Source organism: Lonchura striata, chromosome 2 (assembly GCF_050655825.1).
Source record: "Lonchura striata isolate lonStrDom1 chromosome 2, ASM5065582v1, whole genome shotgun sequence".
In the NCBI taxonomy this organism is placed as follows: domain Eukaryota; kingdom Metazoa; phylum Chordata; class Aves; order Passeriformes; family Estrildidae; genus Lonchura; species Lonchura striata.
The window spans coordinates 41,413,702-41,439,953 of NC_140704.1; the positions used below are offsets into that span (position 1 = coordinate 41,413,702).

The 26,252-nt window shown below is 37.5% G+C and overlaps 1 long non-coding RNA gene across 1 annotated transcript in view; it reads right to left on the minus strand.

Moving 5' to 3' along the window:
- LOC110468224 (uncharacterized) overlaps positions 1-22,656 on the minus strand; it is a 128,410-nt gene extending 105,754 nt beyond the window's left edge. The window contains exon 1 of the long non-coding RNA XR_014953262.1: positions 610-22,656. This is a non-coding gene — a long non-coding RNA (uncharacterized LOC110468224). The remainder of the gene's footprint in view (positions 1-609) is intronic.
- Between the last annotated feature and the right edge of the window lie 3,596 nt (positions 22,657-26,252).

The following is a 26,252-nucleotide window of genomic DNA, read 5'->3' on the forward strand; positions in this document are numbered from 1 at the left end:
TTTACAAATGATTCACCTCTTTACATGAATGTCCAAAAACTTCTAAATATCTTCCTTTAGAATAAAAGTTAAATTCCTTCCCTTTTTTAAGATGCTTATTCTCAAAGTAGGAGTGTCATAGGAGACAATTATGAAATCTCAAAGTAAAATCCATCTTTCAAAGGGTAAAAAGTAGTACAGTTACATAATTCAAAAGGTAGAGTAATAAAATAATAATAACACAGGAAACTTCTTTCTAAAGATCTCAGAAAGCTGTACAAATATTGATATAGATGTAAGCATTATAATTTATCTGGAAACAAGGAAACAGTTTCGTTTTCATTTCAGAGATAAAAAAAGGCACACAGAGGTTAACTTTTAAGCTCAGGGCCACTGTTTTCAAAACATAACTGAAAATTGCTCCAAAGTCAGATGCCTTGCTTGCTGGATTGCATTCCATTCAGGAGTACTGTCTATCCAGAAAATAGATCACCTTGTGCCTTACATTGACAAACAAAAGAAGTTATAAGCCTGTCAATATAGTACCTGACTAATGGAACGCCTATCATATATAATATGGAACAAATGAAAAGGTAAAGTTCTGAAAATATTTTATTTTCATTTTCTTACCTGCTTTCATTACTGCAGGCAAGTGTGAACAGGGTTGTGCAGAAAGACTTAATTCCTTGAAGAAATGCAGAGCAGAATCCCCTGGATAAAAATGTTTAAAAATGTGGCTGATAATGAAGTGAGAGGAAGAAGGTGAATGTTTACATGCACTAAATGTTGTCAGTGCAGGATTGGATCCATTCTACAGCATTACATCCCAAAGTGAGAAGTTATCAGATTTTATCCCATATTTCTAATAATGGGATAATGTACTCACAGGGCAACACTGCAACACAATCAGCAACATCCTTGACTGGCTTCTCTTAAGAGGAACCATAAAGAAAGTCATTCACTGGCATTATGATGAGATACTTCAATAGAAAAACAGAGAAATAAAAGAAAAAAAAAAAAAAAGAGGTGAAATTCTTTGCTTGACATGGTGTTAGTCATTTTTATCTTTAAAATAGGATAAGGGATGAGGCACATCTAATTTATTAACCAGTTTGTTACCATTACACTGAACTTAACAGTTTATTTAACAATCAAAGAATTTTATTTTCATTTCAATGTGACTCCTAAATCTAATGGCATTTGTGAATCCAATCTGTTGCTGAAGAATCACTGCTTGTTCAGGTGACATTTGTGTGGAAGTAGCTTTAAATTTACAATTCTGTTATTTCCAAAATGTCATGTATTTCTAAGCAACAAGAACAACACTAGAGCCACGTGATTGTGTATTTTTTTCCCAATTACCAGTCCAAAACACAGTGGGAAAAATAAGAGATGCTTGGCACAGCCTGAACACTGAATATTCCAGGACAATTTGGATGCTGTTGGTTGAATGGTTTTACCTACCATCAGTGGTGAACACACAGTTCTTTCTAGCCCTATAGATCATGTATTTAGGTAGCTACCTTGTATTTCAAAAGAGCTAAGTAATATTAGAATGATTCAGCGGGAAATGTTTTGATTTGTTTTAAGGATAATGTAAAGTTTTGACAGATCTCATAAACCAAAGCCAAAATGGTCTGTATTTTAAAAAGCTATACCAAATTTTCATTTGCACTAACGTCAGCCCGTTAATCTTTATATCAATTCTTCATTTCAGTAACACATGTAGAAGATTAACACACCCACATACATTCCTTTCCTATAATTTTTAGGCATTCACCTAACCAAAAAGAGAGATCCTGAAGTGCACTGCAGTCAGAATTAGATGTACCTTAACAGATCCAGGCACATATTTTGATGGCCAGATAATAAGGAATTAGAAAGTAGATATATAAAGACTACCAATGTAGAAATTCACAAATGGTTTGGTTAAGGCTGTATCAGGAACTATGAGAGGGGAGGTTAATTTTATTTTTTTAATTTTCCCATATTGGAAGAGGTGAATTTGTATCTTTAAAAATAAACAGCAATTCAAAGTGCACTTTTAGAAGTTCAATACTCTAAATTATTTCCTTTGTGTGTTATAAATGCTGTACAGATTCTCCATCATCCTGTGTTTTCTCAGTTCTCTTATTTATTCCTCAGCAGAACAGTGTCAAGGCAAATCATATCAAGACACCTCCACAGAAAAAATGACCATGTATATCCAGAAGATATTAATAAATGTTACACCCTTGATTTATACAAGGCAGTGGCAGGGATTTTTTAAATCTTGCACACAAAAGAGCAGTTTATTATAAAAATTCCAACTGCTTTCCATCTTATGACAGCAAGACCTTTCTTATATTTTGAGAAAAACCTTAAACAAATATCTCAATGTATTCCTTTTTATGAGCTTTTTGATAATGCCAAAGCAAGAATATTCTCATTTCAACACAAATGAAAAATAATTTGGATCATCTGAGATTCAAAGCCCACACAATCTACTAGAGAGAAATCATATGAGACAATGAAAAACAGGAAACAGCTTCTGTATCAGAGCTGAAATAGGTGGTATTTAGAAACAAGAACAAATCAGGTGTTTTACTTCAGATGTCATAGAATTGAGCATTTTTCTGCACAATTTACAACATCATTCATTTACACAATATTCAGAAGCCAGAATTCTGAAAGAGAAGCATGCAAGGAAAAGCACTTCCCAATCAACATCCTGCCAATTAAGGTAATAGAGCTTTTACTATAGCCTACAGTTCTATAGAGCTGATAATTAAACCAGCTTATGCCCCTGAACTCTTAGTCTTTCATATCTCAGATAAGTGCCATCAACTGATGATGGGAGAGCTGAGTCTTTGTCTCTACACCTGGAAAGCTTTCACCCAGCAGACACTTCATGAAAATGAGTGTATTTCTGCAGAAAGTTCTAGTTTTACTAAGTGACCCCTTTTTTGCAAAAGAGTGTTTCATCAGATAATCATTACCCAAATTCTTGAGCACCCTTGTAGAGGTAGTATTTTCCTATACCATTTTTCATTTTAAGGTTCTTCCATAGTATTGTAATACAGTCTTAATAAAACATTTACCCAAGACAGACGGAAAGACAGACACTTTAGGGAATATGATAGCAGGGCACAAAAAGGACTTAGGAGCCTGCCTAGGAATCTATATTGAGCAGTAATCAACTATCCACAGTATGCATTACATAGTCTGTAGCTGGAGAGTTAGGAGCAGTGCTTAATTTGGCCAACTATGGTCCCAAACCAGACCTCTCAGTTTTTTGAGTAGGCTGCATGGACAAACAAATCTTGCAGATCTGAAAAATAGATACTGAATCTGTCATAACTTTCTCAATGTTAAAGGTCCATCATAGGTCTCCTAATCCTTTTTTTGGCACCGAGATGGAAAGGTTAAGACTGTAATGTCATTTAATGAGTCCAGAGACTGTTCTGGCTGCACACCACACAGCATTTGACCCTGAGTCCCTCTGGGCCCCATAAACTGCCCCTCTGAGCATAAGACATAATTATTTTTTACTGTGTTTATTTTTAACTCAAACCACCTGAAATAACATGTGAACTGTGAATACAGCACCTCCAGTTTTGCTTGTTCTCTATCTGCATAATTCTAAATCTAAAAATAGGATTTAAATTATCCTTCCGTAATATCTCACAGTGAAAGAGCAGGCAAAAGAATGAGTAGGTATTACCATGTACTACTGCTATGGCTGGTATCTGTACTGTAATTAAATATTGTTAATGGTTCTATTATAACTGTATAATTCATAGATTTTTATCATTTAATCTTAAAATATAATGCCTTCATTTTAGTTCATTTACTTGAGTGAGTAATCCCAACTTGTGAAAAGAGTCCTCTTAATGAGTCACATCAATAAAGAATTGGTCCCAAAATGAGAATAACTTTTACAGTATAAACTTTAGCTGAAAGCTACATTTCCTTCTTTTCCCCCTCTACCTCTAAACAAAAAAGAGCAGCATAATCTGAACCAAAATGAAAACATGTAGATGCTTAACACTGGATCTGTTTTCAGAATGAAACAGGAAATTTGTCAAGTAAGCAGTCATTATAGACTTATGATTTCTTTTGAAACAAACCTTTGAAACATAGTTCAGGCATTTATCTTTGCTCACAATAAGTGGTCATTGCATTTCTAAAGCAAAATCCAAAAGATCTGATGGATAATCTTGCATGAGATGCTGAATTTATACTCACACGACACAAACCCACACTCACTTCAAATCCTGTAGTAATTAGTCATCACATCCAAAAGAAATGTTTGTTCCTGCATAATGTCTGCACATCATGACTTCCTGTTGGCAAATATGAGGCTCATACACCTGCTGTGAATGCCTATTTGATCATCTAAGATCTAATCTTTTTCACAACTGTCAGTCCCATGAGTACAAAAGAAATTTAGTCATTTCGGTGGAGATCTTATCTGTGTTTTTATGCTGTGTGATGTTCCAGGTCCATGAGGTACCCCTCACACTTAACACTTCACATTCTGCAACATTATAGTTTTTCCCACATTATTGTTTTGGCCACCATGTCACTATGCATGGCAGTGCACCAACAGAGGTTTTAGCACAACATGGAAGCGCTAAATCACACTCAAAGAATGATCTTTGAGAGAGATGAACTCCAGGCCAGCAAGTTGTCATGGTTTGACACTGGCACAATGCCAATGCCCCCATGAAAATGCAATCTCTCAATTGAACGCTGTGAAATGCAATCAAGAACAGAGCAAGGCAGGCCCAAGCTTAATAACAGGAAAAAACTTTATTAAGCTACTACTATAAAAGAAAAAAAGAAAGGGAAAAAACCACACACACAAAGATCAAAATGAAAACCTTGCAAAGCATTCCTCCTCCCATCACCTAACTCCAACAAACCACAGCGAGACACAATCTGGACCCCAATCAGGTTTCCACCCTCCAGACAATCGATACTCAGTCCATCGAGGGAGACAGAGTCTCTCCTGTGCCACAGACCCCCCAGGAAACACAGATGCCACATCCTGTGCTTCCATGTCACACATGGCACTGCCTGGAGAAAAAGTTTGCCATGGTGACCCTTCTCTTTTCCATGCACAGTGCTCTCACCACCAATGCATGGATGGACAGACTGCTTTTAGGATTTTTCCTTTCAAGGATGCCCTGCCAAGAGGAGGGAAAAAAACAGTTTTTCATTTTTTGGGACCACAGTCCCCCCCCATTTTTCCCTGGGGCCAAGGGTCCAAGAACAGAGATCTTCTTCTCTTTTCCTTCTTTGAGGACAGGGGGACCACCACAAACCCCCTAACTTTCCTCTGTTCGCTCCACTTCTGTCTTTTCCCAGCTGAAGCAGGTTTCTTGGCTCACTGGCATCCTCCTAAAATACAGTCTCTCTTGGAGGAGAAAAATTGGTTCAGTTTGTGGCCAACAAGGAAAAAAGCCACTCCTCATCTCCTGCCATCTAGAATTTCTCCTTCCAACATCTCAGGGTCCAAGCTGTTTCTCTTCCTCTCTTTCAAACCCAGGAGGGGAAAAATTTCACAAAGCTTTCATTTCTCAGGAAGGGTTAAAAGTCCCAACTCCCTGGCTGGCTCTCTACCCAGATTCTCCAACTCCCACAAGCAGCTGGGCACCTTGCAGCCCCCCCATCGCTCTTCTTCCTTGCGATGAACTGCTGATCTCAAGAGAGAGACTCTGGGGGGGAAACAGAGACATCACAGATTTCTCCACCCTTCCATTTGCAGGGGCCAGCCTGGTTCCCGTCCCTCCACCCTTGGCCCACCTCAGTCAGGCCATGGGCCTCCCCCTCCCCACCCAGCCACGGCCGGGCAGGGGAGAGGCTGCACTGCAGCTGAGCGGAACCAAAGAGAGCGAGTTCTCCTGGGAATTCTGCTTTTATCTCCTCTGTGTTCTCAGAGGCGTGTCCACCTTCAATTGGTCAATATCCAAATTGACCTCTTCCTTCTGGAAAAAATTCTTTTTCCGTGTCAAACCATGACACAAGTCAAATAAAACAATCCAGTTTTTTCTGCTAAGGTGATCTGCTTCTGCTAACAAGAGATGTGTATGCATATTGCAGATGGTAGGAAAAATTTTATGCATCAATTCTGGTGATAGAAGGGTGCAGCATTCAAGGTACTAGCAGTGCTAGAGGGCTAATGCAAAGGCAGCCAAGACGATTAAGATTCTGATGGTTTACCTTTCTTTGAACTGCTTATTTTAATGGGAATATTGAACTCATAAAACTAGAATGGGGCTTGTAAAAGCAGAGTTTGAGCCTGATGAGCTAAAATCCTGCCATGACAAGCCAGTCCCCCAGCTCAGTCCTTTTAGCAATGCAGGAAGCTGCTCTTATCCACACATCAATTTCAGACCACAAAGAACTTGCAGGACAGAAATTAAACACTTAAAAAACACAAGAAACCACAGACAACACTTCAGTAGTAGAATACAACAGAAAACAACATAAAGGAAAGTTTGACTCAGAGCTCAGTGGAAGAGGCCAAGACAAGAATAAGCAAAAGTGCTTAGGTGTGCTAGCAGCTAAAGCATTGCTCAAGACAGTAGATATGGCTGTCTACTGTCTACATGGGATTTTAAAAAAAAGTAGGTTAAGCATATCTTTGAAAAAACACCCCACCACAACAAAGTATTAAAAAAAAAGTATTAAACAACAAAGTATTAAAAAAAAAAAATTAAAATCAGGAGGCCTCTGGCTAAGACTCATAGGAATTGAGGAATTAATTTTATTTATATATGTATATGCACTGAGCACCAAAGAGGTTTTGACAAAAAGCTAAAGTGTGTTGGCTTGAATTATTGGAAGTTATTCCTGGGGCAAAGATTTTCTTCCAAGTTTTCAATTACAAAGAAACTGGCTGAAATGCTCTCAAAATTACCATATGAGAGAATGCACCAGTGGGGTGAATCCTTTGGAACAGCCTTGAAAGTCCCCAAGTCTAGCAGCTTCCCTGATTTGTGATGTAGGGTGAAAAAGAAGATGAATAGATCCAAAACTAAATTAATGCTTCCTCAGGCCACAGAAAGGGCATTGAATTTTTCCTGGAGGGAAAGCTGGATATTGGGAATGCAAGTGTGAGATGGTACTGACCACAGAGGAGGTAGAAATAAAACTCAGGGGGTTTTCTACAGCATTTACCAATTTCCAAGCTGGTATTCTGAAAGCCTTAGCATATGCATTCACATGAAAATACTTTTAATAAATGTCTCAAGTTGTCATATGAACAGGTAACAGCATTTATTGTGTTTATGGAGCAGTGAAACAGAAAAAGTGGTCCAGTTACTGCACTGTTTGGACCTCAGTAGAACACAGTGCTTTCAAACAGATTATGCTTATAGACAGAAATAAATACAAAATTAATTCAGGGGTGTATAAGTCCAGCCTTGGTGGATAAGTCTTTTTTTAAAGAGAGTTGGCTTTAAAAGAAAATCCTTAGATGTCCTCTGTCCAGCCTACAGTAAAATAGCTGATACAGGGCTATGTGGGAAGTTAATAAATAATGCTAGAGAAGAAAGAGGTAAAAGAGGAACTGTTAGATGGAAAGGAAAAATAGAAATAGAGTGTTGGGTAGCTGACAGTTTGAAAGGGGCACTTTGACAGTGGAAGGAGCTTAATAGTACTTACTCAAGGATCAGTTCTGGGGTGAGTTGTTTTAAAATTTTCTTTCATGATCATGGCATATAAATAAGTGGTATGATGACTCAAACAAAGAGACATTGTCAATACAAAACAAAATTATGTCACTGCAGATTAAAATTGGAATGATCTGAGGACAGGAGTAATGGAAAGAAGAACTTGGACTAAAACACTATTTACATGAGGACCTAATTGCAAGTGTTTTTGCCAGAAATTTAGGAAATTACTAGTGAAAAATAACTGAAGAAAAGGATCTATCTTGGCTATGAGGCACAGATTTACTAGAAAAATAGAATATCCTTCTTCTGTTGCACCACCATTTATCTGAGGATAAATGTATAAGTACAGTACAAACTCCCACTGCATGTGATGCAATTTCAGACATTCAGCTGAATAGACCCCCAGCCTGTGACAAGAATGAAGGCAAAATCAGGATGTATTTTTGAGGTATTTTCTGGGGACACAGAACCATGTGTGTCATTATTTGTCATTGGTAACCAGTGAAATTCTGTAGTGCCATTAAATAAATGAAGATCAAGTGGAGAGAGGCTACTAGAAAAAGAGACTACTAGGAAACAAGATTATGGTTGGTGTAATAGCACAGTTCAGAACCTGAAGTTACAGGTTTTGGCCAATCCTTTTTCGTTGGGCTGAATTGGCAGCCTTTGTTAGTCTGTCTATTGGAAGCAAAATGACAGTTCTGAACTTAACACAAAAATCTTGTGATATGATTTTGCTTTGCTGCTTTTTTACACAGTTTTGGGATTTTTGGTGTGGGTTTTTTTGTTCGTTCGTTTTTTGGGTTTTTTTTTGTCTCAGTAGAGCACAGATATCCTAACAGGCTTTTTCAGAAAAGCTTTGCATTTATATTTACACATTCATGCAGAACCAAGATTAGACATAGAATATATATTAACAAAATAACTCTGCATGGTTTGCATTTCATGCCACTTTAAGGGGTGCATTGTACCATTTTATACTTAAAGGAAGAACCATTAACTTCGAAATAGCTCACTGCTGCATTTTTACTGGTTTCTACTTTTTTTTTTTTTGTATTCAATCAAAGTAACAGTTTGTTGAATCTGTTATCTGTTATCGTGTCCTCCACAGTAGCCACAGGCAGATAATTCATGCAAGAGTTTAAACTCTGTTTCTTAGTAAGGAGCTGCTTGATACCATACTGATGCATAAAGTTCCTTCCTCACCTCTGGTAGATAGAAGTTAGATTACAAACTGAAAATTTAGATTCCAGATAATAGCCATTCTTTGAATATTTCTTATACAAGCTACATTACTGCTGTCATGCACTAAGCATCACAACTAACTGGCAATACTCATCTAGAAACATGGACTATATATGACCTGTCAAAACAACCAAGTCTGTCAACTGTCTTCTCTTATTTTTCCTGAAGCACAAATGAGGAGGGAGCTGCCAGCCACCTGAATAGCTCTATGCCCAGTCTTCTTTTCCATCAACCCAGTACATGGTAGTTAGAGAAAAATGACAAAATGTCAGTGAAAGGCTTCTGTGAAAGCAAACAGCAGGGACTGGACTAAAGCAATGATTTGGGAGATGGCACTGAAAAACAGCCAAAACTTTCCTTGATAGATATGGACAAACATATGCTGCACGGAAAATGCAATATTTCCATTGCTTCAGGGAAGCACCACTTCTTGCAGGTATACCCAACCTCATTGATTTGGGCATGTTTAGTAAGCCCAGTTCCAGGAAAACTAATCAAATTTAAGTGCAAATCCTCTGGTCAGTCCATTAAGTGATGGACACATGACTATGGAAAGCACCATGACACATAACCCAAGTGATTTCATAAGAAGCTGTGCAGCCAGCTGTATCAGAACAACTGTGTATCACCAACATCAATAAATAATGGGAAAAAAAAAAAGGATTGTCCACACATTAAAGTGCCAATTGGAAATTCAGTTTTGCACTACAGGAGATTATGTCTGTGATCCAAGGCAAATTATCTACTGTTGCTGCAGCGCCAACGTTGTTCACTCAATTAGTGGTATGATAATACTTTTCTGCATTAGAAGCATTTTGTAATGATCAATACATTAAAGATTCTTAAATATTCAGATCAAATGTTATTGGATGATTAACCAAGTTAGTAAGAAATGTTGCTCATTTTTTTCTGCCCCTTTTATTAATTTAATGAGGTTCACTGCCTCAGATCTTGAGGGAGTGATGCCACATTTGTGTAAAAAGGATTTTCTGCTATCAGTTTAAAACTGAAAGGCTGTGATTTTACTGTGAACCCTTTGTCCTTGTGTTCTGAGACAGTTAAATCGGTGCACCTCCTTGACCTTCTCTAAACCATTAATAATTTATACCTCTTTCATTTCACCTCTTATTCATCTCTGTTGTTAAGTAAATACCCTAATCTTTTTAATCTCTGCATGTATGGAACTCTATCCATGCCTCTGATGCTTCTCATTACTATTCTCTATCTCCTGTTTTATTTCTGGCCTAAGTGAAATTAAGTGACCAAACTGAATTAATAGTCCAAATGGAAAGTTACTATTGTTTCATGTAAGAGGTCTATAATACATTTGATTTATTTCAGGATATTTTCTTTTTTTTCCCCTTATCAAGTGTTTTCAACAGGAAGGCCACAGTAAGAGTATAGTATTTTCTCTGAATATAGCTGCCGATCATTTAGGATTTCTCAGGCTGAACAAGAACATCTAATAATTTTTTTCCACTGTCCACTAATCTTTTCTTACTTTATCAGCTGCTGTTTGACTAGAGGCTTCCAAACAGTAGCTCTCTGCATTCTGTACCATGGTGTTCTCTCCATTTTGCTCTTACTAATTTATTCTGTCTCTCCTATGTTAGCACAGCTTTTTCCTAATATTTACTCCAAAATCCTGGGTTTTCTTCAATTTTATTTGTTACACAAATATTTAGGATCCCACCATATCTTGTACTGCTGCCCTATGCCATTGTTTTGCATTAATACAAAGCTGACCATCTGGGCACAGCAAGACAACCTTCACTCACCCATTTCATTGTTCTGTGTTTACTTTGTATTCTCTTATCTGCTCCCATGGATTCTCTTGCTTATCTGTTAGGATCTTTTCCTGCCTTCCTTTCTGTTTTTCATTAAATCAACAGTATTCTGCCTGTTTGTACAGGCACACCAACTGCACTGTACCATCATTTGATGCTACCCATGAAGAAGGTGCCATTATGCTCCAAGTCCTTTTGATGCCAATTTAGTTAAATCCAGCTGTGGCACAGTGTGGACTATTGTGTGAATACAGTAATCTCAGGCCAAACACATACTTTGCAAAACAGCCCTTCCTGGCTCTCGCAAGGCAGAGCCTGCATGTCCCTCATCAGGCACTTCCCAGAAATGTGTCTTATGGGTGACTGTTAGCAGAAGTAAAATCTATTCTCACCTTCTGTCAGAACTGAGATGGGTAAAAACTGTATCACATATTGTCTTTGAATTCGTCATCCTGTAATACACATGCCCTCAATTAGATATTCACGTCTGACAAGCAGGCAGCTCTGACCAGACCTAGTGATGTCTCCCATTCCATATATGAACTGCTGTCCATTTCATGCCAATTCCTATGATTATGACTCAATTGTCTATAAAAAAAATGTCCCCACCACCCAGCACACCCATCGTCTTGTGTAAGAAAGTTTCACACATTACATGGTCCTCACAATCTGGTCAATGCCAGAGTATAAACTCTTCTATTCCTTAATCCCCACTTAGAGTATAGAATTATGTGGAGAGAGCACATACACATCTCAAGAAAAGAAGCAAATACAACATATAGTATAATTCATTGCTGGAATCCACCTCACAGAGATGTGTACATTGTGTTCAGGAAAGCCAGTTCAGTGTCAGCTACTAACAGTGACTCTTGCTCTACACTACATAGTTCTGCAGTCTACACAACACTCAATTTGGAATGCAGTTTTTCTGATGGGATGCTCGTAGTGCTGGTACATACAGGTGAGCTGCTGGAAACCTTTGTTTGCAAAAAGCTTGGTCCACAACTCCTTCTTAAAGCAAATTTTTTGTCTCTCTTGATGCTAACAACTTCTGTAAGCTAATACCTTTAGTAACCACAGAATCCTTGCCTTTCAGCAGAACAAGAGCTTTGGGCAAATACTTTGGCTATAGTACCTTTTTTTATTCTTGAAATGTTTGTTTTTGGACACATGACACTGGACTGCTACGTATCAAAACCTGTATCAAAGGCTATTTGTAAGAGCACATAGCACCTAGGAAGACAGTTATTAATCCTCATTGCCTCCTCTCCTTATACATCAACCTTACATATTCCTAATAGCATCTCAAAGCCTGAAAAATATTTCCTAGAAATCTACAGAGCTCAATTACTCTCACCTTCTCCTTGACCATGTTTTCAGTGATATACGTTCCACAGTATTCACTCATAACTTGTTGCACCTTCCAATTATGTGTTGCTCATTTCTTGATGTCTCATTTACCTTCAAGAATGGCATAAGTACTGCTCTTAGGACCTAATCTTGTGCTTGTTTCAATTGACATTAGAATTCCTCTGAAGACAGACAGATACTAAAAGCTACTTGTGGTCAGCCCAAAGCTAACAGAAAATGTAGTTAGTATGTTTGGCAATTCCTTTCTATGGGGAGTTTAAAAATATTTAATTGTCTCATACAGTAAACATGGGAATATACTTCTAAAACAACTCTGCATTGTAGGTATCCATTTCCTTGAAATATATTTGCATGCTGCTAGACAGTTTTAAGTTATCTTTTCCATCAAGGACTTCATTGCTGTTCAACAGTGGGAGGTACAATCCCATTGGACTACTGGAAAGTCTAAAAAATAATTTATCATTGGAGGAGGGTGGGTTTTCATGGACAATATGTACTCGTTTCACTGACTTCGGAAAGGTTTTATTACCTTTGATCACTTTGTAGACATTCTTCCTAAATCTAACCACTTTTCAGGCTCAGCTATCAGCTGGAATTACAAGGCAGCTGGAATGGTTTGCCATTGGTTGCCAGTCTAATAACATATCTTCAAACATTTTTTGACAAGGATACATATATACATCTATATTAGTTTGGGGATCACTTACACATGGCAATCACTTCAAGAGGCTTCTTTCATTAGCTGTACTGCTGCTGACTGCAGTTTCAGCTTTAGGATAAAAAGTATTTCTAGTCCTTATACCTGTCCACAGACTGGGCACTTATTTTTTCTACTTTTCATGCTGCTTTCTGATATCTGCCCTAAACATTGTATCAGCCTCAATGTCTCCTAATTCCTCACTTTCTTTATTGTGAGTCAGTAGACTGGTTTGGGCTTTTTTCCTATAGCCACCATAACTTTGATACTTTCCCAGGAGAATACCACAATTGTGGTTAGTGGAAGTGTTGCTGTTGTCCAGAATATATGTTTCCTGACAGTCTTTCCCATAAGAACCTTGTCTGTTACATACAAATCTGTCATTAACAAGGAATCTTTAATATTTTCAGAGTTTCTGGTCTACAAGACTTCTCAGCTCTTGTTATAATTTCCTCTTCTGCTTGGCTTTGAGTAGAAAATAATAAGATGCACAACCAGCCTCTTGTCCATGATCTCCTTCTGTGGGGTCACATTACTCAAAAAGCACTTTTATGTCTTCCCAGTATTTCAGACACAACAGCATCTTATTTGCTTCTCTTCCATTTTTTTCCCAGAAAGATAGCAAAGAAAACCTTTACTATCATTTTTCATCTTTATTCCTTTGTGCACATGCTCAACTATGTTTTTAACTGCTTCCTTGTTTGTGTAGGTTATTTTGTCTGGAAATCCAGCATTACATTTTTTTAAGTCTCCCCAGACCACCTGTTTATTCCTAGTTTTGTTTTCCATTCAATAATATTTGAAGGGGAAGGTGTGTGTCTCTGGGCAATTATTGCTGCTGACACATTTCTGCACCGTGTACTGGACAATAGTACTAGAAGACTCCATGTTTATAACACCCACCTGGCTTTTTAACAAGCTATTTACACAGATGCTGAGGCTGCAATTAACAGCAAAGCCACATGCATGCAGATTAGCTTATGTGTTGTCTTTCAGATCTTCCTGCAACCCATGTTCTTCCTCCTGGTTTCACACAGATTACTGCACTCAGTTATCTTTATTTACTTTCCCAGCCTAAGGAATTGTACGTTATTTAACAGCAGCTAGAGAAGTAAGATGCTGAGCACTTATCAGTAGTGGTGGCAGCTGTTAGCCCAACAAATCTGTCTTTTCCAGCTTGGCTGGAAAATACCTTATATTTAGGTACTCACTTAAGCAAGACTGAAACTATGTTAAAGAGAATTCCTTCCAAACAAGCCAATTTAAAGTATTAGCTCTCACAACTTTATTTACTTATTAGGAAACTAAACTTTTTAAACTTCATGCTCATGTAGCATGTATAATACAAAAATACACAGATAAAATAAACATATTTGAGAACTGATGAGCTTTACTTGAATCCTTCACTGTCTTTTTAGATCTGATCTTATCTCACTTGAACCTTGTCAACCATCTGGGACACCCAAGAAGACTGTGCTTGATAAAGCAGTATATTATGCTGATAGAAGAACCTTTAGCATATTGAAATTTACTCTTTGATCATAGACTATGATGGTATCACCAAGAAAAGGATAAAAGGCACATTTAAAATTACTTTAGGTTAAATATTTATGCATTACTATTTCTAAATTGAAATGCATATAGAGATGTTCTAAAACATATGACTTACTAAAAATAAACTCTAAGCTCTTCCTCTAGTGTTTGACTCAAGCAGCTAAACATAGAAAAATGTATCACAATATTTTGATAGAGCATTAAAACATGACCATGAAAATGCATTCTCAACTGTGCAGGGCTCTTAGTTATTAATCTAGAAACATCCCCTAATAATTCAGGCCAGTCTGAAATAATATGGCATTTTAGACCTTGTGCTTAAAGCATTATGTTCCTCTCTGTAAGCCAGCAATTAAAGATTCATTTTACTTTTAAAAATTAAACAAACAGCTATAAATATATGATACAGCACCAATTACAAAATGAAGACTATATTGCCTTTAAGAAAATCCAGCTGTTTTTCATTCATCTAAATATGTTCAATCTTACTTAAAAATTAGTATCTATGTGAGGGCATATTGTATTTTTCCAGGAGAAGAGACATAGCATGTTTCCTTACTTCACACTGCAGAAGATGTGGCCACATCTGTTCACCTCAAAATGCATACAGATGTTCAAACACTCTATCAAGGTATATATTTCAAGGAGAAAATTTAACTGCCTGAGTGTCACACTTTAATTCAGTATATCTGAGGTAGGAAGATGAGAATTCTAGAAATTTTTCTCAGTTAATTGATTGATTAATAACAGCTTCCAAGAGCAGACCTTTATTCATCTCATTTCATATGCCCTATATAAAACTCACTTGGATTACACCTCAGTTAATAAAAAAATTATAACTAAGGACACACTGAAATGTGCACTGCACACTGCATACTTGCATTTTCTATTTTCTAGTATTTTTCTGGGATTTTAATTTACTGGAGATACATGACCAGACTGCCTATTTGTACAAAACTGCTTTTAGAGCTTGAGTCAAGAAGTATTGGAAGTATTTCCCTGCAGTGTTTCTGTGAAGGGCAGTAATGACCTGGTACTATTTCCCTCTCCCAGGAGAGAGAAACTTTTTACAGGTCTCCAACATAAACAAATGTGAAAACTTCTCAGTTCCAACAGTAAAAATTTTATAAATATAGATATTGATGCAAATATTTCCATTCTTTCTGCCAGCTTAGCTCTCCTGCCCAAGAGCTTATACAATTCAAGAGGTGTTTGCTAAAATGATAGCTATGTAGGGACAAACATCTTGGCAATAAAAGAGCACCAGCATGAAGTCTGAAACATGAAATCTATACATATCATAACTTATTGTCGATCTATCCAATTTTATCACTGCTAAATTATTTTAAAATGTTGAATTACTTGCATTTGTGCAACTCCAGCAAGCATATACATGTCAAGTGTTTCAATTATAGATACCTAATACCAAGCAGCCAAATTGTCTAAATAGTAAAAAGGACATTTAAGACATTTGGGCTTTGAGATAGCAAGTCAATTAGAAACATAATAAAAACAGGAAGTTTTGGAACACAGTTCAAAGTATATATTCTGAAAGAATGATCTACTATGCACCATATTCAGCAGCGGCACATCTTGCAGGACACCTCATGTGAACTGGACAGAATGTAAAGAACAGACATGTTTTATGTTTTTCACAGGGACATACATGTTCTACACTGAGTAGGCATAACACACACTGACTTCACTTAGCCCATCACTAGGCAATCAATGGAAGACAAAGATGCACAGCTTGAATGAGCAAACATTCAACCTGTGAATTACTAGAGGAAAAATTTAAATTCACAGGGAACTCGGGGTTGTTTGTTTAGCATAATCCTAAAATGTGTTCTGTTCATACAGATTTTTTTTAAAAAGGAACAGTTGTTCTTCAAAAAGAAATAAATGTTTTGCAACAGAACTCCATCATCTCTGATTCTGATCACAGTGTTTTGTCATGAGAGTAAAGGAGTATGAGCAGTTTTAAGCAGGTAAATACTATCAACATCCATATATATTCAATCAGACAGACAATTTTTTTTTTCTTACTGATTTTGGTGTCCATCAGTGTTGCAGCACACACCACAGTTGAGACAGCAATGATATACAGAACATCACCACACAGTTTCAGAAGGCTTTAAGCACCCACCTATACAGAGTAAAACATGAGAAGACTTCAGGCATCTGCCCATACATGGTAACACCACATCACTTCAGAAGGCTACAAGAGCCTACCCTTCTCATCCTTTGGCACAACTTTTTATACCCCTCACCTTACATGCGTTGCACCTGTGTGCCTTCTGTTCCCTCTGTTCCCTCTGGTGACTGGTCAGTGCACCTTGGCTCTCCATGTCTCATTGCTTTCAATACTGTTCACCTGCTTTTCACAGCTGTAGCCCATTAGGCATGAGGCTTGGCCACAGCCTCACTCCCAATTACCACAAACTGTGTACCTACACATCAGCTCAATGAATAGACCTTCTTTATTTGTCTTCTGGAATGTCCATAACACTATTGGGAAATTGATTTCTAAATAGTAAACTATGCAAAAACTTTTGTAATAAATAGTGTGTTTTAAACCAGAGTTTTGGAAGTCAGTTTTTAACATTAATATGAACTGTCATGGTAAGGGGTTTGTTGAGCACAGCTAGAGCAAAGAGAACAAGCAAAGCACAGAACAATGACATTACAGAAGAGGACATTATTGAACAGAAGAGATAAAATAGAATGCCAAAAAAATTATGATGTGAGGAATCAGAAGGTTTAAGAAACTATAAACTTCAAAATTACTGTTTTACTTATAGCTTGGTGAGAGAATAAGTTGTCAGCTAACTAATAACATAATAACTGTGTAGCAATAGCCTAAAGCTCAGACTCAAGCTGAATTTGTCACTTCTTCACAGCACTTCCCTGCAAAAGCCTACTCAAGGGTCAGCTCTACAGCAACACAATTAGTGCATCTAGCAGAGAAACCCCGTGTATTTTTGAGAACAAATAAGCTTTATTCAGGGATGTGCTGCAGGACACTGATTTGCACTCAGAATGAATCTTATCATGGAGGTCAGCAAAATTAACTCATCTTTTGAGGCCCACTCAGTCCTGCTGCAGCTTGTAACAAAGACATACAATTTCAAGGTTTCAAAGAATTCTGGGGCCATGCAGCTCACATGAAATTTGTAGGTACACCCACAAGCTATTAACAGCTGTAATATCTTTGTATCTACCTGCTAAATTGCATAAAGTATCTAATAAGAAGTTCAAATGGCCAAATATGGCTCTACTTGCTCTAATAACTGTTACACACACATTTATCCTTTCTTAGCTTGTTGCTTTTCTTCATGGCCTGAAGTTGTGCCAGGGGAGGTTGGGATTGGATATTTGGAAAAGGTTTCTCACCCAAAGGGTGGTTGGGCACTGAACAGGCTCCTCAGGGAAGTGGTCACAGCACCAGACTGGGAGAACTGAAGAAGAGTTTGGACAACGCTCTCAGGCACATGGTGTTGTTCTTGGGGATGATGCTGTATTAGGCCGGGAGTAACACTTCATGATCCTTGTGGGTCCCTTCCAACTCAACTCATTCTGTGATTAAGGATGCGTTTCACAAATAATTCCAAGGCCTTATTATGAGGATCCTATTAAATACTCAAGACCTTGCATTCAAAACTGTTTGGAAAAGAGAAAGTTTTGTGACACAGGTTTGTTATTGTCCAAGGTTTTGGGGTATTTGAGTTTGTTGTAATTAAAAGCAAACAAAAATGAACAACAACAAAAAGGCAACACCAGTAGGTTATACCATCTACAAAATATTTCTTCCATGTATTAAACAGATGAGATTATTTAAAATTAGCTAGACTGTAGGTCTGGCCCCTGTTCTTTTCCTTTCTTCTGTTTTCTTCTTTGGAGTTGGGAAAGCAATCAGAAATGAGTTCTTGCCCATTTTAGTCACATCTTGCCTTCAGAATCAACCAACACAGTCAGCACTATTGGCAAAGAAAAGAATAGAACATTTCAAGAGGCAGCAAGCTTACCTGCAAACCCTTACCAATCTCATTTCTCATTCATTATTTTTCTGGAAAAAATACTGTTATGTCACCACTATATCCTTGCAACAATTATAATCTTCAGCTGTCTTCACTTATTTCTGCTTTTTATTAATAAATAAAAGTGAGTTTGAATAAAAAATTGCTGGCGAAGCTAGCAAAAAAAAAAGCCTTTGAAGAAAAATATTCTGGTGATTATTATCATTAGACACCATATTAAAGGCTTTCTCTTTTATTCATCTTAACACTGTAGACAAGTGGTAACTGCTTCCAGAGAGCTGTGGAATGAAGGTGCCACAATATTAGCAGTATCGCAGCAAGTGGCAGACAGGCTCTGGTGTAACAGAATAATAATAGAAAATACATCCATTTCAGGGAAGAAATATACTAATTTGTAGTCAACTGCACTCCGAGAGATGCTGAAAACAATTCTTTTAACTGGCTTCCTAGGAAAGATGGTAGGTTATTAGCTACTGCCTCTTTCTCAAGAGGCACAAACAAGTCCATTACACAGAAGAATGACAAATGTTGTTTTTGAAGAAGGGTAGTTAACTATCTCTTCTAATAGTAATACCACTTGGCTCTTCATCTCACCTGCACCACACAGCACTTTGTGAAAGCTGCATTTTATAGTCCCTTTCAGCAGGGAATTAAAAACTAAAGCTTTTATCCAAGTGGAGATGCCTCTGAGGAACCAAAAAAGAGGTATAAGCATGCCCAAAGTGTTTCTCTTCCTGACAAGAAGATTCATTTCCTTGTCCTCATCCTTCCAAGCTCACACCTGCAGTAAGTTCCATACCAGAGTAATAAAGAGAATGGTAAAGGTAAGCAGATTGACTGAAAGGAAGCAGTGAAGAGACAATAAGGATCTGTAAAACCTTGAAGAAAGTATAGTCTGACAGGACAGCATGTGGAACGTTTGTGCAATTGGGAGGGCCTAGATCCAGAGGTGAAGACAGTTCATTAACATTTAGCTGACCTATCAACCACCTGTGGAAGAAGACCACAGACAACCCTACACTGCACTACATAGTTACCTCTAGTGGGTAATGTGCACCTGTTGCACAATGAGTAACATTCCCCCACAACCTAGGGACAAAAAAAAGAAGCACCTAACTGAAGCTATTAGGAAATTTAGTAGGCAACAGGTAATTCCCAACCCTGCAGACTGTTTGGTTTTTTTTCCCCTACATCTGCTATACAAGAAAAGGCACTATTAGGCTCTCTACAAAAGGAAGACAGTTGTGTTTCATCTGTTTATTTCCAGAAGTGTATTTCTTTCCATTATGTCATTACTCTTCTACAGAGGTCAAGGAATGCAAGAAAAACTCTCTGCTGTGCAATTCACCAAAGCAGAATACAGAGCTCCTCTTCCAAAAATCATTTAAGGAATGCCTTTGCTAGTAGAGTCTATAATCTACCATATGGAGGTCACAGTAGACACTGCATTGGCTCAGTTTCAGCAATTATCTGGAAAACACTTTTTCAGCCACTAAATCAAGTTTGAAAAAAGCCAAATAATTCTCAGTAGTAAGCCTCTGCACTCCTCAGTGTTTAGGCCTCATGGAAATGGTGATTACATGTGTCACCCTAAAAACCTACTCGCTCTTAGACAGCTCTTCACCATCCCTAGAGTCAGACTTCACGCCTAAAATTCATCTCTCTGGATTTAGTCTGGATTTTAATATGAAACAGTGCCTCAGTTGTTGCTTATTTGGTTCAGAACTACTGTGAACCATAAATTAGAGTCTGAGACAGAACTATTCATGAATGTTTATCTGTATCATCTGTTCCAAGTTTGACCACAGATTCCCTTACTGCTGCTAAGTATGTTATGTTTCATGGAATTCTTTTAATACAATTTAGCTGCCACTTCCTTCACTTCCCTTCAAAGGGAAAAAAAGTGAAAAAGCTGGAAAAAATGATAGGTACCCTAGCAGTGCAATTTTCAGATGATCCTTCTGTTTAAATGAACAACAAGGACAAAACCATTTATTGTTGAGGTCTTTCATTCCAGCCACCCTTGAGCCTTTCAAAATAAATTGCACACTAGAAATAAAGCAAAATTCAGTAATCAGTTCATCTTTTCTATAGTAGAGCTCTATTATATGCAATACCTGCAATACTCCTGCCTGTTTAGTAATGTGGGAAAGACTGCAATTTGCTGTTGTTCCAGTCCCAGTCCCAAGTAACTCAAGTCCCTGCTGAGAACAGCAAGCCTGTTAAAAATCCCCATAAGACACATGCCCTTTAGAGAAATGGTGTGCAAGGAGCTTGAAGGGTTTAGTTACTACTCAGCCATGTAGAACATAGCACATAACTTTGAAAACAGTTGTCTTTTCACAAGACATTAATTCTATCACCTTGTATTAATTCTATCATCACATATTTAATTCTACCTGGCCAGGCTCCCCTATGTCTTAAGCCTGTACAAGTATTTGCACTTACTCTGTTTTGAAATAAAGAGCACATACGATGGCTATCCAACATGGATGGGACATATAACATCTTCTTTCTAATAGCAGATGGTCCTCTGCATCAAAGAATTGTTTAAGATCTCCAAATTCTTAAATATTGGTAAACTACCACCTAGACAATTTGACTAAAATGTATAGCCAAAAACCTATTACAAGAATAAAATTTTTGTCCTAGAAAATTGCAGATTTAATCTGGAAGAAATATAAATTTATTATAAAAATAAAGCTTATTGCTAAAAATAATCTCTCCAGAACCAACATAAACATCCAAGTAAACTTCTGTTTCATTTTAGTATCGTTTGATCACTGTTGTCACTGAGAGACATAGTCATGGGCCATGAAGTCACATCGCTTTAACTATTGAAAAGTCTATATTTACTACATAATTGAGTTTACTTGTGCACTGTCAAAGGTAATTTTTAAAGACTTCAGGGCAGAAAACTGAACAGTTGATGCTATGAAAAATTAGATAAATGTCTGGTGTCTGGCCATAATACAGTAAAATACAGTGGCATTCTTCCACAGTTAAGAATATTATGAAAAAAAAAAACATATTTGCCATAGAATTTCCTTTGTCTCCCATATAATCACTTTTCTTATTTGCATACTTCTATTGCCTTGTATAAATATACCATCTCTGAATTTTCATTTTTCTAAGGAGAATACACTGGAGCTTTTTGCCTCCCCACCAAACCTGAACTGTCTTTAATTTGGTAGAGTTAAGATTCATGTGTGAAAAAAAAAGGGGGGGGGTGGGGAAAGCCTCTACATTATCCAGCAGTGTTTGACATGACTACAGAATTGGGAAAAAAACATATCTTTAAATTGCATGTCCTATCATACTGTGACACCATATTACCAGGTGGTGATAAAACATGACTCTGTGGGAAATGATGATACACCTTCACCAACACAGAAAATGTTAGATGCTTTGGAACAGTGTCACTTACTGTTTTGAGAAAGAAAAATTCTAATTTATCAGGAAACTTACAGGGTAGCTGCATCCAACACTGAAGAAAATTACTTGAAAATAGTTTCAACTTCACTGCCCAAAGCATACATTAAATGCATTATCTGTATTGAGCTCTGCTGCAGCTCTAAATTTAGTGAAATGTGGTTTTCACCGAGGCTAATGAAATTGGTAATCCCTATGGAGAGTGAAATTTCAGCATTTTCCTTCTTCAGTGGCTTCTCATTTTCCAACTAGACCACCTCAGGCTATGATTTATCAGAGCTCAGGTGCTATGTTTGAGGGCCTTTTTAAATATGCGGGTAGGAAACCTTTTTGGAAAACTTGGTTCCCAAGGAAGAAACTGTGATACTATTGCACTATTATAAACTCAGAATTACTTGGTACCTAGCCACTGAAACTGTCTTCTTTTGATCAAGACCTAAAATACAAGTGTAATTAGCAGAAGACTTTCAAAAGATTATTGGGGTGATGGTTTTCAGTTGGGTTTTTGTGGGTTTTTTTCCACACAAAAGGACATGCCTGTACTCCCATTTTGGTGATCCCTAAAACTGGAGTGATACAGACCATCCATGGGCAATTGGCATAAGGCCAGCTGGAGAAAACCTAGTCTACCAAAAATTTTCAGAGATGTCTAACCTAGCCATGTGAGTGGGATTGTTTTATCCTTAGGCCAGGGTGGTTTCCATCCAAGATAAAGAGCTCTAATGTGGAATTTACTGTATCATCTTGTTAGTGTTTGCACACAAAGATCAAAAAGCCCCATTTGATGCTTAGTAAAAAGTTAGGACTTACCTCTAGATTAAGACACCTAAAGATCAGGTTCTACATGTGAGCTAGATGTTCTCAGTCCCAGTGTAGCTAGTGGAGAACTGATCTCCACTAGTTGGTAGAATCCAAAAGCAATTCCGCTCAAAAGTCTCTTCTGAATTTGGCAGCTCATAAAGCCAGCATAATTAAAAGTACTGTTTCTGTGGCCAATTTTATACAAATGATGGATGCATCTGTCCACCCACTTCATTACTTTCAACTACTCAACCCAAATGACCAGGGATGCATGCTGTTGTGGTGCAACCTCAGTCAGCAACTTAGTCACATGTTCATTCCCCCCCACTGGGATGGGGGAGAAAATCAGAAGAGCGAAAATGAGAAAATTTATGAGTTGAGATAAAGACGGATCAATAAAGTAAAGCAAAAGACACACATATATGCAAGGGAAGCAAAACAAGCAATTAATTCACTGCTTCCCATGGACAGGGAGGTGTTACAGGTCTCCACAGGAGAGCAGGTCTCCATTACATCTAATGGTAACTTGGGAAGACAAACACCATTACTCCAAATGCCTCCCCTTTCCTTCTTCCCTTCTTTATCTGCTGAGTGTGACTTCATATGGTTTGAAAAATGCCTTTGGTCAGTGGGGGGCAGCTGTTTCAACTGCGCCTTCCCAACTCCTTGTGCACTCCCAGCCCTCTCACTGGCAGGGCAGTACAAGAGGCAGAAAAGGCCTTGACTCTGTACAAGCCCTTGTCAACAATAACAAAAACATCTCTCTATTATCAACTCTGCTTTCATTGGGAATCCAAAGCAGACCCCCACAAGAGACACTGTGAAGACAATTATCTCTACTACAGCTCAAACCAGCCCACATGCATAGCAGGATCAATCATACAGTTTATCACAAGGCAGAAATTTACATACCATAAACACATACCATAAACACTACTTCAACAGTGTCACTATCCATATTTTTACTCATCTCTGTGTCTTTACTTCAAAGATCCACTGTAAAGCAAACACAGGAAAAGCATAGCAGTTCAGATTTGGTTTAAAAACATAGCTCAAGTGGTCTAATTTCCTACCAGAATTAAGTCCTTTCGGAGGAATATATAATGCCATAATCTACGCAAAGGACCTAAAATTACCTAAATGTCTGAGCCACCTGCTGAAAATATACTGATCCTATACATCCTCTATGCAGCCCTTGCTGACTGACACCTATGAAATCCAGCATGGAATTTAAATTGCCCTCTACACAGACTTCTCCAGCTCTGTTCAACAATTACACCTCGGCATTGCAGCAAGGTTCAAGCATCCTCTCAAACATGACATTTAACTGAAAATGGTTCACCCCTCAGGGAAAAGTCTGGATGAAGATGCTAAAGATATCCCCTGCAGATCAGCTTAAAAGCCTTTTAGTCTGGCTAATAGATGGAAGTCTGATTGTATTAGTATCAGCTAATTGATTTTGGGGAACAAAACCCTCTTGCTGTAGGTTTAGCCTGCCTTACAACTGCCCTAGAGTTTGCTGGTAAAGCTGAATAGTCAGAGTCTTACCAGATGCAACAGAGACTGGAAACTGGATGTTTTCCAACAGACCAATTGGTATAGGCGCTATCTGGATTATGCAGTCCTTTATTAAGTAGTGTCAAGGATTAGCCAGAACTAAAAACACTTGTGGGATTAGGGATTTATTTATATGAGGACAATCAGGAAAGTGAATTAACTAAAAATGTTACTTTAAAGAGAAGCTGTAAAACTACATCAAATCCTAATGTGGATGTTCTCCTTTAGAAACTACATTTGAATGATCTAAATTCACTGATGAAGTAAATTAAATTAAATTAGGACCACTTGAATTCTGGATAAGAAGGTCCTTAGGGGTTTTAATGACGTTTAACTGATCTATTTCTAAGTCACATCTTTAGTTGACTCACATTAATTTTCATGAATTGCTCCATGTAGATAAGTCTCAAGTTCTGAAATTAGTAAAGCCCATAAAAAGAAAAGTGACTGCTAAATTAATGGCAACAAAACATTCCTAAAAACAGTTGCAACACAGCTTGTTCATCTGCAAAGGCAATAGCAATCACGACGACTCTGGATCTGCATACTGAAGGACAAGATTTAGTAACAGGCTCTCAAATAAGTCTTCTTGTGGCAATGCCCAGCTGAGGCTTCTTCTATACTTCTCAGATTGAAAACTGCTTGCTCTGCAAGTCCTAAAACAAGACTTTAGATTTTAGTAATCTCTAAACATTTTGGAAGTCATTTAGGCCAAAGTTAAGATTTATAATTAAAGAGCTGGAAACTACTGGTGTGTCAAGGGAGTACCCTTTTTTTATTTTTCATTCCAAGTTTAACTGCTGGAGGCAAAAGGAACAAAAAGTACCTCATAATATCATTCTTTTTTTTCTGTTTCTGTAATCTATGCAATCCATGATGAACAACTCATAACCAATTTCTTGTATTGTATCAGAAAGCCAATGGGGCAAATGGTATTACTGACCTTTCTGCTTTTTGTTCAATATCCTATTTCCAGTGTGGAAGAAACTATGTAGTTCCATTATATTACTGATATTTTAGTCAAATTGTACAACAATTCTTTTGTTGTAAATTCAGTTAATTAATCATTGTCATCTTTCTACTGTGCTTCTAGAATTCCTTCTGTGATTTTTCTGTCTACAGAACAATTGTTATTACAGATACTCATATTCAGGGTGAACATAAAACTTCATTCCCTCATACAAGGTTTCCCTTTCCTCAAGAGGGCTAATATAAGAATATGCACTTAAATTTTAACACCGGGCATCATAAATAGTTTCTCCTTACACAGAGATAGTTTTTTGAATCCCTCTTGTAACATGTGCAGTAATGAGCATCTTAACACTTGTAGATGGGTTGTAGTTATTGCAGTTCAGAGAGTATATCTATACTCAGAGGGAGAAATAAAGGCTGGAACCAGGCTTAAATATTCTGAACCATTTGTTCAATTTCTCTTCTCCTCACCACTGTCAGTAAAGGTAAAAGCACCCATATTATGCCTCAAAAAAAAAAATCACAAGGGGCAAAAACCCGAGAGGCTAATGGGAGAAAAGTCTGCCAGTTTTAAAACTGAAGAGGAAGCCAATTTAACCTTGACTTAGTCGGTGTTTGTGAAATCCTAGCAGCCACGCAGACCTTTAAATGAAAAAAATAACCTTGTTTCTCAATTACCCTGGGGTGAGAATGACTGCAGAAATTCTTTGATTCTGGCATAAAATATCTTGATTTTATTTTCCATCAGAAAAGATAAATTGCTCCATTCTCGGGTTTTGAACTCATAATGGCTTAAGCACACAAGTAATCCTGGTTTCTGAAAACACTATGTTTTTCAGGACTGTGATTGTTTGTTTGTTATGTGTTTGTACTCACTTTTCCATGACAAATATAACAAGTAAAATTGCAAAAGCCTGCTTAGTTCAGCAAAAACACCCTGTTTTCTGCTTACTTAACGAGCTGAATCCACTCATGAGTGGTTGAACAAGTAATAGTAGCTGTAAAAAAAAAGTTGGACCTTGGAGCAGAAGTAAGGGAAAGTGGAAAAGGAAGCAGGATAACAGAACCTGAAATCCTCCTTTCAGCAGTGTCAAACTGTTGGAGGTGCACAGAAATCTCATCTTTTTGCTGGTTTAAAGATCCAAGTATGACATAC